The following is a 19,950-nucleotide window of genomic DNA, read 5'->3' as shown; positions in this document are numbered from 1 at the left end:
CCTAAGAACAAACACTATAATTAATGCATTACATTTATATTTGACATTTTTGTCATTTTACAGAGGCTCTTATCCAATGAGTCTTACAGTAGTGAGTGCATACATGTTTTCTTTTGAATCCACAACCCTGGCGTTGCAAGTGCCATGCTCTACCAACTGAGCCACACGGGACCTGTGGCAATGTACTAGATGTGTGGCTTAGCATTGTGAACGTGTGTGTGTGTGTGTGTGTGTGCCCGTGTGTATTTTAGAGGGTAAGAAAGAGAGAGAGAGGGATAGAGAGCGTGTCAATGACTAAGTGTCATTGTGTGAAGAAGGGAGGGAGGGTGGCTGTCCTTGTGTCCTTGAGACAGTGGGTCCTTTTAAGGCAATCAGAGGGTAAGAGAGAGGGAGGTAGAGAGAGAACAAGAGAGTTATATATACTGTATATACTGTAAATGACAGTGAAACAGTGTAACCATCATCCATACATTTTGTTGTTTATTTATTAGCCATTCTTTCTTTTTCTTTTTATAATCCTATTTTTCTTTTAGAAAATAAAAAATGACCGAAGATTCCACAATACAACAGTAGTAGTGTTGTACCTGTATACATGATTAGATGTACTGTTATTATTACTACTGAAATTAACTGTATTTCATTATCCTCATTCCATTGTACTGGAAATGCTGTACCACTATGCTGCTTTGGCAATATCTACAAATTGTATTTCTTGCCAATAAAGCAATCTGAATTTGATGTTGAATTTGAGAGAGCGATAACGTGTGTGCTTAGTACTCACACCTGTCTATCTATCTCACTCTCTTACACCCTTTCTCCCTCTCTCCCCCATACACCTGTTTGCTACCATATCGCTGCGTCTCGCCCTCTGTCTTTCTCTCGTTCTGTCTGTCCGTGGGGTTGGCTTTCAGTGTCGCTACTCATCCAGAGTTCTAAGACGAGTCAGTCACGTCAGGCTCTCTCTCTTACACTCTTTATTGGCTCTCACTCTCACTCTCTTTATTGGCTCTCTCTCTCACTCTATTGGCTCTCTCTCACTCTCTTTATTGGCTCTCTCTCTCACTCTATTGGCTCTCTCTCTCACTCTCTTAATTGGCATGTACTTTCAATTCATTGGGTCTTTATTGGCTCTCTCTCATTCTCTTTATTGGCATGTACTTTCAATTCATTGGCTCTTCATTGGCATGGGAAGCAATGTTTTACATTGTGTATGTCACTTGCTTTGGCAATCACAAATAAACAGTTCAAATTAAAAGACACAAAAGTTTCAATGTTATATTATTAACTATGTACAGTGTTGTTACAACGAGTAAATAGTAAAAGTATTTTCCAAATAGGTAATATAATTGCATTTTTTGTTTGGTTATAATGTGGTTGGATCAGACTGTCCTGAGGCTTTGTTGGGTTGGTAGGGGTTATCCCCGAGAGTCAAGACTAGTTGGATGAGGGGACTTTTCTCCATGATCAATTATCTCGCTCTCCTGCTCTCTTTCACACCCTCTCTCGCTCTATTTTTGCCATACTGAAGAGTCAAGATGTCAAATGGTGATATTTTGTATACACTGTAAAAGAAAAGTCAGACTAAGTAATATTAACCAGGGAAAACCTTGATTGTGATAAAGACTGTGGATTCCAGTGTAGCAATTATGTTTGAACATACGTGAAATGAACTCTGAAGTGGGGTGGAGTGTGTGTGTGTGTATATGCATGAAGTTGAGACAGCTACTTTGAGCTAACATTGTGTATGTTTGTTCTTTCTTTCCCAGTTGGTGACAAAGTCCCCGCTGACATCAGACTCGTCAAAATAAACTCTACTACTCTGCGGGTTGACCAGTCCATCCTCACTGGTGAGTGATATTATCAACTCTGACTGTCAGTCGTAACCTTCTTCACAAGACCACAATAAAAAAAGAAATGTGGGCTGACAGAGTTAATCAGTTAACTCGAGTTCACTTTTTGTCATTTTAGTGCACTCTTTTTTTTCCCGCATTGTCTGAAAACATCCAAAATACATGATATATACAGCCAAAATCTACAATGCCATGTAAAAACAAGTTGACATTGAGGTTCAATAAACTGCGCTTTCTCAATTTGAACCATTATTTTAGACAAAATCAAGACGTCAATATTCTTGCAATGTTTTTTGTATAAACTTTTTAAAATTACACTTGGAATTTGCAATAAAATCCTGAGAGTTAACTTGATTAAACGTGTTTCATCTTTTGACAGCCCTATTATAAATAAATGTAAAACATTTTTGTTGTAAAACTCTCTCACTCTATCTGCCTCTGTCTCTCACCTCGCTCAGGTGAGTCTGTCAGTGTGATCAAGCACACTGATGCCGTCCCAGACATGAGAGCTGTCAACCAGGACAAGAAGAACATGCTTTTCTCTGTGAGGGACTCTCCTATATATTTATCCATCTATCTATCTTTCTACTCCTCCATCTCGGAATCTTTCCATCAATCTAACTGTCATTTTCCACACTCCTGCCCTCTTCTACTCTCCATCTCCTCCACCCTTACAGCCATTCATTGACCGCTCCCTCTTTCCCCCTCTCACTCTCACTCTTTCCACTATCTCCTTCTCCACTCTCTCTTTCTGTCTCCCCTTCTCCCTCTCTCTCCCTCCCTTTATCTCGCTCCCTCTGTCTATCCCTCAAGGGCACCAACATTGCATCAGGCAAGGCTATCGGCGTAGCCGTGGCAACTGGTGTCTCTACAGAGATTGGGAAGATCCGTGACCAGATGGCTGCGACAGAGCAGGAGAAGACACCCCTGCAGGCCAAACTGGACGAGTTCGGAGAGCAGCTCTCCAAGGTGAGACAGACAGCTACTACTATACTACTACTACACTGCTACTACACTACTACTACTACTACTACTACTACTACTACTACTGCTGCTACACTACTACTACTACTACACTACTACTACTGCTGCTACACTACTACTACTACTACTACTACTGCTGCTACACTACTAATACTACTACTACTACTGCTGCTACACTACTAATACTACTACTACACCACTACTCCTACACTACTACTACTACACTGCTACTACATTACTACTACTGCTGCTATACTACTACTACACTACTACTACAGCGGCTATGCTACTACTACTACACTGCTACTACTGCTGCTACACTACTACTACTACTACAGCTGCTACACTACTACTACTACTCCACTACTATTAATACACTACAACTACTACATTACTACTACTACAGCTGCTACTACTACTACTCCACTACTATTAATACACTACTACTACTGCTGCTACACTACTACTACTACTACTACAGCTACACTACTACTACTACTACTACAATTCTACTACACTACACTTTAGTTGTTACAACTTGACAAGATGAGTTTCCCCACGGCCTTAAAATGGTAAAGTAGCCAATTTTTTACCCGTTTTGATTTGATACATCTTAAAGGGATATTTCACTAAAATTAACTAAATTACAAAATTACATTACAAAAGTTATACCTTGTCCATAGACTTAGAATGTAAGGAAACCAATAGTGCAATGATGACAATTGTATTATATATATTTTTAAACCTGGGGTTGTCTATTCCATAACAGGTCATCTCCCTGATCTGTGTTGCCGTGTGGATGATCAACATTGGCCACTTCAATGACCCTGTCCATGGAGGCTCCTGGATCCGCGGGGCCGTCTACTACTTCAAGATCGCTGTGGCCCTGGCTGTGGCTGCCATTCCTGAGGGTGAGCAACTGATACTGGACGAGCACTAATCTAATCTAAAAAGTCTAGATGGGTCAAAGTAAAGTGGACAAACGTCAATCAACCAATCACCCTCAAGACTGTGTTAACCTGGGCTAAAGCCTATGTAGCAAAACAAATGCATGTCTTCAGGTCTCAAGAGAGGTTTCAATTCACAAGAACATGAACATGGTTTACTGTATAACTAATAACACTCTTTTCCCCTCACTCTCTACCATCTGTCCCCCTTCTCCCCCCTCTCTGTCCCTCCCAGGTCTGCCCGCTGTGATCACCACCTGCCTGGCTCTGGGTACCCGCCGTATGGCCAAGAAGAACGCCATCGTCCGCTCCCTGCCCTCTGTGGAGACCCTGGGCTGCACCTCCGTCATCTGCTCCGACAAGACTGGCACCCTCACCACTAACCAGATGTGTGTCACCAAGGTGGGTACACACACACCCCGCACAAACACACACACACGCCGCACAAACACACACACACGCCGTACAAACACACACATACACACAAACAAACAAACACATCAGAGATCCAACACACTGTAAAAAAAATGTATATTTTTTTTATCAAATGTTGAGGAAACACACAATCCTATTGCAGCTGGTTGCCTTACAATTTTACATTGATTCAAATCTCAATGCTGACTTGCAAAGTGATGTGTAATTCCTATTGGAATCCAGAGTGAGGATATCCAGCAATTGTAACTTTTATTCACCTGCAGCCTGCATTAAGAATGACTGCCGGGGAAGGGAAGACTGATTAATGAGACGACCTAAATCATATACACTTGAACAGACAGCTCAGTAAACTAACGGGTGCAATACGTCCAACTACTAACAGATTGGATTAGTTTCTGAAAAACATTAGGAACACTGACCAGGTGAATCCAGTATGAATGCTATGATCCCTTATTGATGTCACCTGTTAAATCCACTTCAATCAGTGTAGATGAAGGGGAGTAAAAAAGGTTTTAGAAGGATTTTTAAGCCTTGAGTCAATCGAGACATGGATTGTGTATGTGTAGCCATTCAGAGGGTGAATGGGCAAGACTAAAGATTGTAGTGCCTTTGAACGGGGTATGGTAGTAAGGTGCCAGGCGCATTGGTTTGAGTGTGTCAAGAACTGCAACGCTGCTGTTTTTTTCACGCTCAACAGTTTCCCTGTGCATCAAACATTATCCACCAACCAAAGGACATACTGTACAGCCAACTTGACGCTGTGGGACGCAATGGAGTCAACATGGGCCTGCATCCCTGTTGAACGCTTTCGACACCTTGTAGTACATGCCCCAATAAATTGAGGCTGTTCTGAGGGCAAAGGGGGGTGCTACTAAACATTATGAAGGTGTTTCTCATGTTTTGTACACTCAGTGTATGTTATTTGTGTAATCAGCCAATCAACCAATGTAATCAACCAATAAGTGCCTTAAGAAAGTGTTCATACCCCTTGATTGTTTCCACATGTTTGTTGTGTTACAGCCTGAATGTAAAATACATTAAATGGAGTTGATGGGCTCTATTTCAACAAATCTAACGCAGCGGTAAATCTAGGCACTGACAGGAGCACAATAGTTTCAGGGGTGTGTCAAAAATATTTGTGCTATTTTCACCACCATAATTATAGGCACAGTTGCTGGCGGTGGCGCGTTTTGATAAATAAACCAGTTGTTGGTGTGTCGAGGCTTGCTGGCCAATCAGAACGTGATCCATAGCTAAATATGTGGTTGCTTCAAGTTGTGTATTTACAGGCTTTTGTGTATTGCGTTGTTATCAACTCCAATTCGAATGTTACTCCATACTTCTTTTAAATAGGCTCTGTCTAAATACAGTTACAGGCAACATCATTGCTCCCTGTGGGCATAATACATACATCTTAGACTATGGAGGGTTTTATGCACATCCAAACTTTTCACAGGTGCTGGATAAATATCAAATATAAAGAGAAAGGGGAAATGTCCACACCAATATACTACTGGCAAATGTAATGTTTATAAACATTATGGAACCATCTACAGATCATATTTGCACCCCGGAAATAGCAGATGAAATTTGCATTGCATTTGAGCCATGTAGTGTAACAGTATAACTTTAGACCGTCCCCTCGCCCATACCCGGGCGCGAACCAGGGACCCTCTGCACACATCAACAACAGTCACCCTCGAAGCATCGTTACCCATTTAAACGCTTTTTAGCGCGAACACCGCTAACTAGCGAGCCATTTCACATCCGTTACAGTAGCAGTTGACTTCATCACCATAAACCCATGGATGTGAATATTTCTAATAAGTTTGTTTTTCAATCAAATTAAACGAAACACAATCAACCTGCTTTTTAAACCAACAATAATATTTTTTAAAAGGATCGGGTCAGAAGCTTGACATCATAAATTGCGTATCTGATGCCTTGGCATGTTTGCACAGGTACGCCTCAATGATTTTAGGCGTAACATTCGCACGTCTATATACAAACTAGACTCCTGTCAATTGTATCGTTGCCTATGTCCTAGGTCAGATTCTGAAAAAAATCCAGCATTGATATGGCATTATAGGAGGATTGAATAGTTTGAAGGAGCGCGGGTGTCTTTGGTAACGTTATTTGGGTGAGGAGCGCTCTTTGAAAATGGGGATGGATAGCCTACTCAAACAAGCGAAATGAAGTATGTAGGTATGTGAATTTTGAATAGCTAATGAAAAAAAGCATGAGGGCAAAAACATCTAAACTTATTCATAAGCTAGTTGGCTAATGGCCAGGCTAAAAAGATGCACATTATGTGATGGTGCTTAACCAGCCTTGATTAAGGGAAGGGTAGGCTATGCTTGGTTCTTATTTAAACGAAATGGAGAGCAACCAATAGTTTATGTTTCTAAATACTAGATTCAGCGGCATAAAATCACATCTCTCTTCCACGGGCACTCACTGTGCGTCACGCCTGGATAGGCTGCACTTCTGCTCTCAAAATCCATGCAATTATCAACTGCAAAGACCTGCTTTTTCTGAGTCTTAAAACTTCCCATTAGCACTGCATGAAATTGTCACTTTTGCACGTGTTTTTAAGGACACGCCTCAAATATGGCCACCCCTCCCACTACAACGTAAAGTGAGCTGATGTTAGAATCTGGCGTTAGGGCTGGAAAATGCTATAGTGCGAAATTGACGACAACAAAAATGTCTACAAACATGTTTTCACTTTGTCATTATGGGGTATTCTGTGTAGAAAATAAATCAATTTAATCCATTTTGAATTCAGGCTGTAACAACAAAAGGTGGAATAAGTCAAAGGGGTATGAATACTTGATGAAAGCAAAAACACGGGCATTGAAAAAGTCAAACTGCAATAAAGCATGCTGGAAAATAGGATAATGATGGCTCTCGTTTTCAGTGGTTTTGAGCAAACATACATTTTGTAATTTTACTCATCAAGCTTGTTTAAATTCAGCTCACCTCAATTATAGTCTGTTGATTCAACAATTGTAAGGCAGCCAACTGCAATAGGATTGTGAGTATGCACAACATTTGGCACATACTGCAGCAGACCCAACATACATTGTTGCCTCCCTAAGGTAAACATTAATTTGTCATTTTACTCCATAAATTACTCACACACACATTAGATCCATTTATTGTCCTTCTAAAGTCCACCCAACTCACAAAATAACGCTGATTAAGAAATTTGATCAGTTGGCTTTTTTTAAATGCATAGTTCAGTAGTGTGTGTTGTGTCTTTGTGATGTGGTTCCAGATGTTCATCATTGACAAAGTGGAGGGAGACAGTGTTTCTCTGGGTTCTTTCGACATCTCCGGTTCCAAGTACACCCCCGAGGGAGAAGTGTGAGTATAGCTGGACATGGGCACACACACACACACACACACACACACACACACACACACACACACACACACACACACACACACCACCTGCTTACTGTCTTCTCCATCTCTCTCTCAGTACTAAGAACGGGGCGTTAGTGAAGTGTGGCCAGTATGATGGCTTGGTGGAGCTGTCCACCATCTGTGCTCTGTGCAATGACTCCTCTCTGGACTACAATGATGTAAGGCGAAGCTTTCTATCTGTGTGTGTGTGTGCTTGTGAGGTTGGTTGCGTGCGTGTGTGTGCGTGGTACTTTGTCAGCACTCAGTATCTGTATATGTGTAGCTGTTATTTTATGGATCTGATATGTGTATTAGTCCAGCCCAGATTTGATGTGTATTAGTCTAGCCCAGATCTGATATGTGTATTACTCTAGCCCAGATCTGATATGTGTATTAGTCTAGCCCAGATTTGATATGTGTATTAGTCTAGCCCAGATCTGATATGTGTATTAGTCTAGCCCAGATCTGATATGTGTATTAGTCTAGCCCAGATCTGATATGTGTATTAGTCTAGCCCAGATCTGATATGTGTATTAGTCTAGCCCAGATCTGATAGTGTCTTTCTCCTCTCCCTCTCTCCTGCAGTCTAAGGGTATCTATGAGAAGGTGGGCGAGGCCACTGAGACCGCTCTGTGCTGCCTGGTTGAGAAGATGAACGTGTTCAACACTGAAGTGCGTGGCCTGTCCAAGCCCGACAGAGCCAACGCCTGTTGTTCTGTAAGTCTTCCTTCCTCCCTCCCTCCCTCCACCTTTCCTCTACACCTCCTTTCCTCCCCCTTTCTGCCCTCTCTCCAGTCTACCCTCTCTCAACTCCCTCTTTTCCATCTGGCTTCCCTCTCCCCCTACTTCCCCTACCCCCCATCTCATCCCTCTCATTCCTCCCGTCCTCCCCTCTCTAGCCTACCTCCCATTTCTCCCTCTCTAACGCCTGCCTCCATTTCTAAACCCTCTCCTCCCTCCCTCTCTAACCCATGTCCTCTCCATCTCTCTCCCAGGTGATCAAGCAGCTGATGAAGAAGGAGTTCACCCTGGAGTTCTCCAGAGACAGGAAGTCCATGTCAGTGTTCTGCTCCCCAGCCAAGTCCTCTAAGGCCGCTGTCGGCAACAAGATGTTCGTCAAGGTGAGAGAACACCGTCAACAGTCTCCATGGAAATGCTCAGAGTAAAGGTCCCGGTGACATTGTCATATCAATAATCTCTATAGCGATCTTGCAGTGATTGTTTATGAAGTTCCTAAATGCTCCTTGAGCCCTGACCGCTCTCTCTCTCCCTCCCTCCGTCACCCTCTCCCTAGGGCGCTCCCGAGGGTGTTATTGAGAGGTGTGCATATGTGCGCGTTGGCACTACCCGTGTGCCCTTGTCCGAGCCTGTCAAGAACAAGATCATGGCTGTGATCAAGGAGTGGGGTACCGGCCGTGACACCCTGCGTTGCCTGGCACTGGCCACCCGCGACACACCCCTCCGCATGGAAGAGATGAACCTCGAAGACGCCACCAAGTTTGGCGACTACGAGGTGAGAAAGGAGAGAAGGGGGGGGGGGGATTTAAGTACCGACTGTATTCATTTCTAGGTAAAGAAAGGGGTTCCTGAGTTACTAGGTAAATACAAACAGTACTACTGGAATTTCTAAATTAATCCGAAGCACTTACCCTACGTCTCCTCTCTTTCTCGCTCTGTCTGTGGTCCTCAGACTGACCTTACCTTCGTGGGCTGCGTGGGCATGCTTGACCCCCCCTCGTAAGGAGGTCATTGGAGCTATCGAGCTGTGCAGGGCTGCTGGCATCCGCGTCATCATGATTACTGGTCAGTGTGCTGGACTGCAAAAATCTGTTGCTTTTCCAAGAATCCTCTAACCAGGATTTCTGGAAAACCTTTATCACTCCCACTGTTTCCATCCATCTACCTCTTCTCCGTTGGTTGTCTTTCCTCCATTATATTTCACTCTGGTGGTCTCAGAGAGGACTGAAATAAATTGAGAAAAAAACAAACAATACAATACTTCACTCTCTCTCTCCCTCCCTCCCAGGTGACAACAAGGGAACCGCCGTGGCTATTTGCCGTCGTATTGGCATCTTCACCGAGGATGAGGACACTACTGGCCGAGCCTTCACTGGCCGTGAGTTTGACGATCTGCCCCTCCACGAGCAAAAAAAAGCCGTCCGCAAGGCCTGCTGCTATGCCCGCGTTGAGCCCTCTCACAAGTCCAAGATCGTCGAGTTCCTGCAAGGCTTCGACGAGATCACCGCCATGGTGAGAGGAGGGAACAGGAACAGAGGAGACACTCCTATTCAAAACTCAAAAGCTTATTGTACAACCGTCCAAATTGACAAAAAAAAACTGAATATGTGCGGAAATACGATTGACATCATAACAGAACACATCACTAACAGTCGTCCTCCTTCTCTACCTTCTCTTTTCTTCCTTCTTTCTCGCTTCCTCCACCAGACCGGAGATGGAGTGAACGATGCCCCCGCCCTGAAGAAGGCCGAGATCGGCATCGCCATGGGCTCTGGCACTGCCGTTGCCAAGTCTGCCTCTGAGATGGTCCTGGCTGATGACAACTTCTCTTCCATCGTGGCAGCCGTCGAGGAGGGCAGAGCCATTTACAACAACATGAAGCAGTTCATCCGCTACCTCATCTCCTCCAACGTTGGTGAGGTCGTCTGGTGAGTGTTCGGGGGGGATGGGTTGAAGTGACCGCATCGTGACCCCCATCGTGACAGACATAACCGTGGTTGAACGCCAATCCAGACGGAAGACAAGAGATTCACTGTAGTAGCAGCATAACTACTTGGTCACACTCCTGTATTGGCTGTCAAGACACCACCGTGAGAAAGAACATCAATATGACTGCCACACACAGTTCTAGTCAAAACATACTCTTCTCCTTTCTTTGTTTTCTCTTTCTTTCCCTCGCTCTCCTCATCCATCCCTCCATCTCTCTCAGTATCTTCCTGACCGCTGCCCTGGGTCTGCCCGAGGCTCTGATTCCTGTCCAGCTGCTGTGGGTCAACCTGGTGACTGATGGTCTTCCTGCCACTGCCTTGGGCTTCAACCCCCCTGACCTGGACATCATGGGCAAGCTGCCCCGCTCCCCCAAGGAGCCCCTCATCTCTGGATGGCTGTTCTTCAGATACCTCGCCATCGGAGGTACGATAGGATAAGATACCATACCATATAATATGACAGCATTTTTATTGTCCATTTGCATGGAAATGTATTCTGGGAAGTCAGGAACACATCAAAAACACTAAATACAAAACAAAACCATTACAAATGCACTGGCCATTATGCTTTCCTCCTCTCATGTTCCTTCAACAACCGTTGGGGTCACTAGAATACCACTGTGAATGCATGACCAATACATTGCCTCATTCTAAGTAGTTTGATAGTGTGGATGTTGTCTCTAAATAGTATGCCATGGTGGATATTGTGTCTAAAGCCCCGTCTATACCTGGTGCTAACATGCAGCCTTTGTCCACATTCTAAATTGTGCCCATGTTTTTAGACAGGTGTAGACGATTAAAAGACTCCTTGTGATCTGATTGTAATCAGATCTTCCAAGTGTAACAAACAAGATCAGGTCAAAAAACACATTTTTTACATGAACGAACAAAATTGAGTAATTCATCATATGCTCCTAACCAGAGAAACTTATTTTTCATACCTGTCCCCCATGGGAATCAAACCCACAACCTTGGCGTTGCAAGGCGCCATGCTCTGCCAACTGAGCCACATGGGACCTGTTAGCAGTAGTTATACATGGGGCTTATGTAGTACGCTAGTGTGGATATTGGAACAGAGTCATGTTCCAGGTTCAACATAGACGCTATGCTCACTATCCATCTTTGACCTAATTCTATCTCATGAAGCTATGTCTGACTCTCCAACCCCGAACTATCCCTGGCTCAGTCGTAAATCTAAATACAACCCTGACCCAACGTCAAACGCTTAGAGCTTTCAACCCTCACCGACTGGGCGTACAGCAGTTGTGGTCGGTGCCATTTAAGATGAGGGAGGACGATGATTTCTTTTAATGAGCATGGCTTTATTTCTATTACAGCATATTGGATAACTGTCATTTATATTCCATTCCCTCAGCTCAATGTAACATTGATAGGTTTAGGCTACTGCGTGATACTCACATTTTCCCTATACCCATCATTAGATTTCTACATCCCAGCCTATGAATGAAAGTTTACAATGTAGTTGTCGAGGTCGAGAGAAATTTCAGTAATCAAGGTGGCAGACAGTGACACATTCAATACCGCCTTGCACACTCTTGCCTGCATCTAGCTGATCTAGGGTGTAATCATTGGTCCAACAGTTACAAACGAGAGTTTCTCTTGGACAAATTCAGGTACATTTGTCCCCATTTTATGTACGTTTGCTTCTGTTTAAGAAATGTTTTAACAGAATCGGCGGAATGAATATACCCCTGATCACACACAAACACAGTTCACTTTCATAGCAGCCACATACAAACAGCATGATTACTTTTCTTGTAGTATATATCCTTCTCGCATCTACGTGATCGACCTCCTTTCACAGTTCTCTTCGCTTGTGGACTTCAGTGCACAGCACATCATTTGTCTGTGACCAGGCAAAAAAAACAACTTTCCAAGCCAAGCCTTCATATCATAGCCGCTACACACAGCCTACATCGTTGTCACCATATCATCTAATGTCATAGTCAACATAGCTACTAGAACTAACGCATTAGTAAACCCGCTACAATCACACAGTACAGTCAGCAAGCAGTTTAGCCATTGCACTGGTGGGGGCTCCAGAGTGGCAATACATTTATAAAACCAAAAGCTTACCTTAACTTAGAAGAGTTCAAGTGTTGGATACCCAAAGCTAGCTAGCTAACATAGCATCCCTTTCTGTTTGAGCCGGGTGTTTGAGTAGGCTAAAGTAATTAGCTTCATTCACTAGCTAAGTAAGTGGAAGTGGAAAAAAATATGCAACGAAATATAGCTAGCTTTCTCTCTCTCTCTCGCTTCACCTTCATTTTTGAAGAAATGAATTTGTTCAAAACTGTTCAACTATTGTCATTCTCTCTCTGAGTCAGCTACTCACCACACTTTATGCATTGCAGTGCTAGTTAGCTGTAGCTTATGCTTGCAGTACTAGATTAATTCTCTGATGCTTTGATTGGGTGGACAACATGTCAGTTCATGCTGCAGGAGCTCTGATAGGTTGGAGGACATTCTCCAGAAGTTGTCATAATTACTGTGTAAGTAATTCTATGGAAGGGGGTGAGAAACATGAGCCTCCTAGGTTTTGTATTGAAGTCAATGTAACCAGAGGACGGAAACTAGCTGTCCCCCAACTACACCATGGTGCTACCCTACAGAGTACTGTTGAGTCTATTGTAGACCTTCATTGAAAACAGTGTATTTGAATCAATTATTTGGTGACGTGAATATATTTAGTAGATAATATCTAAAGAGGATAACTAGTTGTTTTTTTTACATTTCACTATTTTTAGTTTTTATGAAATTCAACATAGCATTACTTTCTGTTTGAGCCGGGTATTTGAGTTGGCTAAACTAGCTAGCTGCATTCACTAGCTAAGTGAAAACAAACACAATGAAATATAGCTAGCTCTCTCTCTCTCGCTTCAAAAATGTTCAGCTATTGTTGTTCTCTCTCGGAGTTAACTACTCACCACATTTTATGCACTGCAGTGATAGCTAGCTGTAGCTTATGCTTTCAGTACTAGATTCATTCTCTGATCCTTCGATTGGGTGGAAAACATGTCAGAGGACGGCAGAAACTAGCTGTCCTACAGCTACACTATGGTGCTACCCTACAGAGTACTGTTGAGGCTACTGTAGACCTTTAATCCATTATTTGGTGTCGTGTATATTTAGTATAGTTTATCTAAAAAGGATAACTGTTTCACAACAACAAAAAACACCCCTCCCTCCTCTGAGGAGCCTCCACTGGCGCACAGCGTAGACACCCCCCTCTCTACAACACCACATTCAAATTGAGCAGTGCTTTATTGGCATGGTGGTGGGACACAAACTGAAGCCAAAGCAATAATCAAATTAATGTTATACTGTTTCTGAACATCCTCGTGATAAAGGAACATAGTAGATAAAAAAAATTGAATTAAAAAGTGATGCAAAGCTAATTTTCACACAAGTAAACAACAAAGTATGTCATCATCTCGATACTTCCAACAGAAAAAGGAAATTCAATAGGACCAATTATAATTGAGATCAATGTTACCTGACTTCCTGTGGTGTGTGTTCCAGGCTACGTTGGTGCTGCCACCGTTGCTGCTGCAGCCTGGTGGTTCCTCTACAGTGAGGACGGCCCTGGTGTGTCTTTCTATCAGCTGGTGAGTAGCAGCATCAGATAGGGAAGAGGAGGGCAAGACCTGCCACATTTTTCTTTCAATGGAAGTCAATGAACTTAGCAGACTGCTATCTCATTGGTGTCTATGGGAGAGGCACCCCCTTAAGCAGACAATGGTAAACGGCTTGAGTCGTTCATCTTAAAATCCAACATCTTTGGTAGCATCACCAATCCAAAATTGGAACCCTATAGGCTTGCTCATTGCTCTCCACGTAGATCTGAATATATATATCTTTAAAAAAAATCCTATACAATCGTGGGGGGTACGGGCTACCAAGGACTTACATTTAAATGAGTCATTCAGCAAAAACATAGTCCGGTGAGTAGAGCAGAGGTTGCGTCCCAAAAGGCACCCTATTCCCTATATAGGGCCCATAGGGCTCTGGTCAAAAGTAGTGTACTATGGGAAATTGGGTGCCATTTGGGATGTACAACTCTGTAGAACAGGGAGTGGTCTCCACCTTTACTGGGTGTGCAGGCTTTTGTCCCAGCCCAGCACCAACACACCTGTATCAGATACTAATATCAGATACTAACTGTATATGATATCAACTATTGTTTTTTTAGAATTTTAAAAACTCGACACAATGTAAAGATTTGTCTTTGGCTTCACCAAATAATTTAAGAAACCGTACAAAGTACAAAAGTGCCACTGCAGTTCCAAATTCATTGGTCATTGGTCTAAAACCATAATTATCATCAAGAGATCCTCATTTAAAATACATTAAAGGTCATAGACCTTCATCATGATCATCATCAATCTTGGAGCTTTTTCATCTTAGGTGTAGGGTCTACCTAGGATCTACATTTAAACGTCTTACTTAGCAAAAATGTACAGTGAATGATTGTGATAATCCAGTAAATGGTTCCATCCTAATTTAGGATTTTTCTCCTCAGTCCCACTTCATGCAGTGCCATGAGGAAAACGAGGACTTTGTCGGCGTCCACTGTGAGGTGTTTGAGGCCGCTCCGCCCATGACAATGGCCCTGTCTGTGTTGGTCACCATCGAGATGTGCAATGCCCTCAATAGGTCAGACTGCAAATAGAGCTAGAAGTAACTTTGGTTCCTGCCTGGTTCAATATAAAGCAATGTTTGAAGATTCATGGTAGAAATGCTAGATTCAATTAGGCATAAAGGCCCGTTTCCCAGTCCCAGATTAAGCCTACTCCTTGACTAAACAGCACTTTGAATGGAGATTATCCATTTGACATGCTTTGTAGTGTAGGACAGGAGTAGGTTTAATCTGGCTCCTCAGAATTAGCAACATTGGTAGTTTGTTAGCACTGTAATTCTTGATACACACACAGTATATCAATTTAGAGGTGGAACATGAACAGTAAAGTTATATAAACCACTTTGTTTACGTTTATAAATTATAGCACTTCTATAACAGTGCGTTTCTAAAACACAGAGTGTCAAGAGTATGATATGAAAGTAGCTATAACGTTGAAAGTGTAGTGTAACCCCAAAGACATTGGAAGAGTAACTTCAGATTAAACGTGCAGAACAAACATTATCCTCCATCCCTCACCATGTCATCTCAGATCCCCACATGCTTCTGCACACCTCTTGGCACACACACCTCTGTGGATAACAGCGTATAAACACACACATTTTAAATACTTTATTTGGATCCACAAATCAAATGTACATTTCAAGAAGGATCTAAACATCTCAGTGCGCCCGCGCGCACACACACACAGTGTTTAGCCAGCGTGGATTACGTAACCCCTCCGCCCCATCCCCCCCTTCCCCCTCCCAGCTTGTCTGAGAACCAGTCCCTGCTGCGCATGCCCCCTGGAGCAACCTGTGGCTGGTTGGAGCCATGTCTCTCTCCATGTCACTCCACTTCGTGATCATTTACGTCGACCCCATGCCTGTGAGTCTGCCTGACATCGCACCACAACCCTCCGGCTCCAAGGACCACTAGTTTTGACCCTACATCCACCTCTCTTTGTCTTACTCTCTCGATCTCCTTCTGCCTCTCTCTTTCTCACCTTCTGTCTGCTTCTCGCTCTCTCTCCCAGTCAAACATTATTGTTATGCAGACATTATTGTTATCCACTCCCCTTTACTGTGATATTCAGCGTTAGAGCGTGATTGAAATTTAAAGGCAATGTCCCCGCGTTATCGGCGGATTCACGGTAAACGCTACATATGTCTGCTCAACCTGAACATTTCTATCACATAAATCTGTAATGAATCAGCGATACAGATTGAATAGAGCCCGAAGAGTGATAACTGAGTAAGAGTATTTGACAACCGAGTAAGGCCTAGATTCAATCTGGGACGTTATAGTGCGATTTACATTTAAAGGTAATTTCCCCGATTGAGCCGACATATGCAGCGTTTACAGTGAGTGGCCTACGCAAACACGGAAACATTGCTTTTCAAAAGGTGCATAGCATAAAAGGGCCGATCGGATTGAATTTAGCCGTAAGAGTATGTGACAACTAAATAGTATGTGATAACTAAGTAGTAGTATGTGATACGTGTCTGAAATGTGCCTGTCCTCTCCGCTGCAGATGATCTTTAAGTTGACGCACTTGAACGTGGAGAAATGGATGGTGGTGCTCAAGCTCTCCTTCCCTGTCATCCTCATTGACGAGGTCCTCAAGTTTGTGGCCCGCAATTACCTGGAGGGTAAGGACACACACATCTGTTATCGATTAAATCTATATTATTCCTTGTAATAATATCCTGTAATATCCACAGAAATGTTCCCTCTATTTTGGGCCCTGGGTAAATTTCAGGTGTTGCGAGTGGAAACTTGAATGTTGTGAGAATTCTGTGCAACTTCCGGCGCATTGTTTACAGTGAACACAGGCTGTACCCTTACAATTTTAGACAGCAGCCAATAGGATATCGTGGCTATTTGAGCATAATGTATGCCTATCCGTGGCCTACCAACAAAACCAATTATGGAAATCCCATAACATTTTCTCAATTTTGATTTCTATGATATAGCCTACAGCAGCCTATATGGGGTGTTCAATGCAGTCTTAAAAAAAAAAAACGTTTTTACATGATGCTCTTGTAGGAAGCAGTAACACCCCATTGCTGACCAATTGAAGACAAAGCTCTAGGGTGGACTGTAAATTAGGTTTAAGACTGTTGCTACCGCTATTGTATATTAGTCAGGATGTTAGAGGAATGAGGAGCAGGAATCCAATACTTGAGTTTATTGCACACACAAAGCACACTGGGTTGTTTGGTGGTTTTGGAGTTGTGTTTTTTGGTCAGTCACGCACAACAAAGAAAGAACAAAAGCAAGATGGCCACCCAATTTAAAATCACCAGCACAACTGCAGCTTAAATAGTGCAGAAATGTCAATTAGTTCAGTGGGAACAGGTGTGGTAATTAGACAGGAGCAAGGCCAAAGTAGAGGGAAAACCTGGTTGCTGCCATGAGGCTTTGTAACACCATTACTTACCTATAACTGGGCTAATAACTCGCTAATGAGCAAAGAATATCAAATGTGCACACCACGCTTGCGCTACCAGTCAATAGAATTATACTCCAATGCGCTTTGGCTTTGCCTCGGCAGCCGATAGTAGCCCCTTGATCTGTACTATTTTTTAAGATTTGATGTGCCCAGTCAGTAATAAATGTGTCCCATATGGGCCGGCTCGTACATAAAGCATCCTCCATTCATGCTGCAAAGTTATCATTTTCCTTAACTAGCTTTGATGGTGGGCAGTCCGAAAAAACCTGGAATAATGTGTACTGTAGCAGAGATGTAAAAAATACTTTAAAGTACTACTTAAGTAGTTTTTTTTGTCGGTAGCATGCCCCCGGCTATCTGTAATTTTTTTTTTTTTTACTAGAAAATGGTGCCGTCTGGATTGCTTAAGGAATTATAAATAATTTATACATTTAATTTTGATACTTAAGTATATTTAAAACCAAATACTTTGACTCAAGTAGTATTTTACTGGGTGACTTTCACTATTGAGTAATTTCCTATTAAAAGGCATCTTTACTTTTACTCAAGTATGACAAATTGGGTACCTTTTCCACCACTGTACTGTAGTTGAGGAAACGATCGAGAGCCCACTACCGGCTGCCCAGGCTAGCTGTGGCTCTGTCTACAACAAAATCGCAGACTCAAATCTTAAATTTGTTTTGGTTTGTTGCATTGAAAGTGGCTGATAGTGAAGATCAATATTTTGCATCTCTGTGCTGGCTGGCATTTCTTCTGCATGGCAGTCCTGGTGGTGGTGCGTGGCCGCGCACGCAAACAGCTTAGAGTGAACATTGATCCAGACTTTCATACTTGCTTCAATTCTAAATATGAATCTATTTAATTGCAAAGTCTTTCATAATAACAATGATTAATATGATTTATCTCCCGCCCTTTTCCTATACCTGCCACTGCCTTGGCTCCTCCCCCCTTCCTTCCTGTTTTCACTTTGTTTATGAATCAATGGTTTTGTATTTTGTGTCCAGATGGTGTCAATACTGAATTTACACTAATATATAATACCCACACTTACATGTTTTCACTAAAGTCTATGTGAGAGTGTCTTCCTACAGGTTTCTATGTATCCCCATACTGTTTAAAGTTTGTCTCATTTTATGGCTAGAATGTCACATTTAGGTAGTAATTGCCTTTGTGTACTCTTCCACCAGCAAGATCATGCTTGGGGATAAGGTTAGCCATTGCAGTTTTAACTTGTTAATATAAAACATCTCCAATATTAACATTTAACTACGGTCAACATACAGTAGCCTATGATTGTATGGGAAAGTCTTTTTTTAATGAATATAGTAAAAATATTGGTATCATTTATCACTTATCCAAAACAACTTGGTCATGCGTGCATACATTTTATGTGGGTGGCCCTTGGGAATTCACAATCCTGCCTTTGGAAGCGCCATGCTCTACAGAACCACCAATATTTGGCGTTGAGTATATAAGTGTTGGATAATGTAAATTGAGCCGTACTAATATAACCAAAATGGCCAGAATAATAGATGCATGCCCAATTCCACATCAATCAATAGTACTTCATTTAGATCTAAAAGGGTTGTAATTATTCAAAATATGGTCATTTTTAGGCTGGGTTGGAATGTTCCCCATATTGCTTATACCTATCCTCCAAATTGATCACAGGGGACTAGTGCAAAATTTGGGACTTGAGTCTAGTCATCCGGTTGCCAATACCCTGAAAATGACAGCCATTTTCTTTCCCATGCAGTTGCTGATGACAATCTAGTAAGCAAGAAGTGGGACTAAAAGAACGAGGAGTATAAAGGAGAGAAAAGAATGAGAAGAGAAAACGGTGTAAGTGCTTCCCAGAAACGAGAGCGCAGACCGTTACTAGAAGTGAATTTTGGTTTTGACAAGCTCAAAGAATGAAACATACAAAAGCCACCAGAAAAAAATATAAAAAACGAACAAAAAAAAGAAAACGTGCAAATAAACTTTTTTCCTTTGTGTATGTATTGAAATAAAGTTAATATATATAGGTAAGTGTTATGAACATGAACAATATATTCAAATTATTCTGACTATTCTTAAAAAATAAAACTGTATTAAAAGAGAATGCGAGTGTGGCTGGTTAATTGTTATTGGTTTTGGTTTTATTCCCAGTATCTCACTTACTTACGATGAGAAGCATCTTCTCCTTTACTTCGGAGTCCTTTGGTGGCTGTGGAGATCAATCATGGTTTTACAGCTGCGGCTGCAGACTGGGCATGTGAAAGCTTGGTTGGAGGGGGGAGGACTAGCCCTGTTAGCATGCCTCTGCACGCTTTGCCTCCAGATGTTGTGTGCATTCATACTCCTGATGCCCATTGCACAATGAGCGCCAGAACGTTTAGCAGGTGGATTGATTGGGTGGATTGATCTTGCACCTCTTCAGAGTGGTTTTAATTCAGTCCTGCATCCGCTTCTTCTGGCCAACAGCAGAGCGTTGGCCTTCATGTGACCGTTGAGCACTTTC

At 42.5% G+C, this 19,950-nt stretch overlaps 1 pseudogene; it reads left to right on the top strand.

Moving 5' to 3' along the window:
- LOC135555960 (sarcoplasmic/endoplasmic reticulum calcium ATPase 1-like) overlaps window positions 1-19,551 on the top strand; it is a 28,179-nt pseudogene extending 8,628 nt beyond the window's left edge.
- Window positions 19,552-19,950: the final 399 nt, after the last annotated feature.

Source organism: Oncorhynchus masou, chromosome 15 (assembly GCF_036934945.1).
Source record: "Oncorhynchus masou masou isolate Uvic2021 chromosome 15, UVic_Omas_1.1, whole genome shotgun sequence".
In the NCBI taxonomy this organism is placed as follows: Eukaryota; Metazoa; Chordata; class Actinopteri; order Salmoniformes; family Salmonidae; genus Oncorhynchus; species Oncorhynchus masou.
Note: the sequence above shows the minus strand (reverse complement) of the source record. Positions and strands in the feature narration are given on the sequence as shown.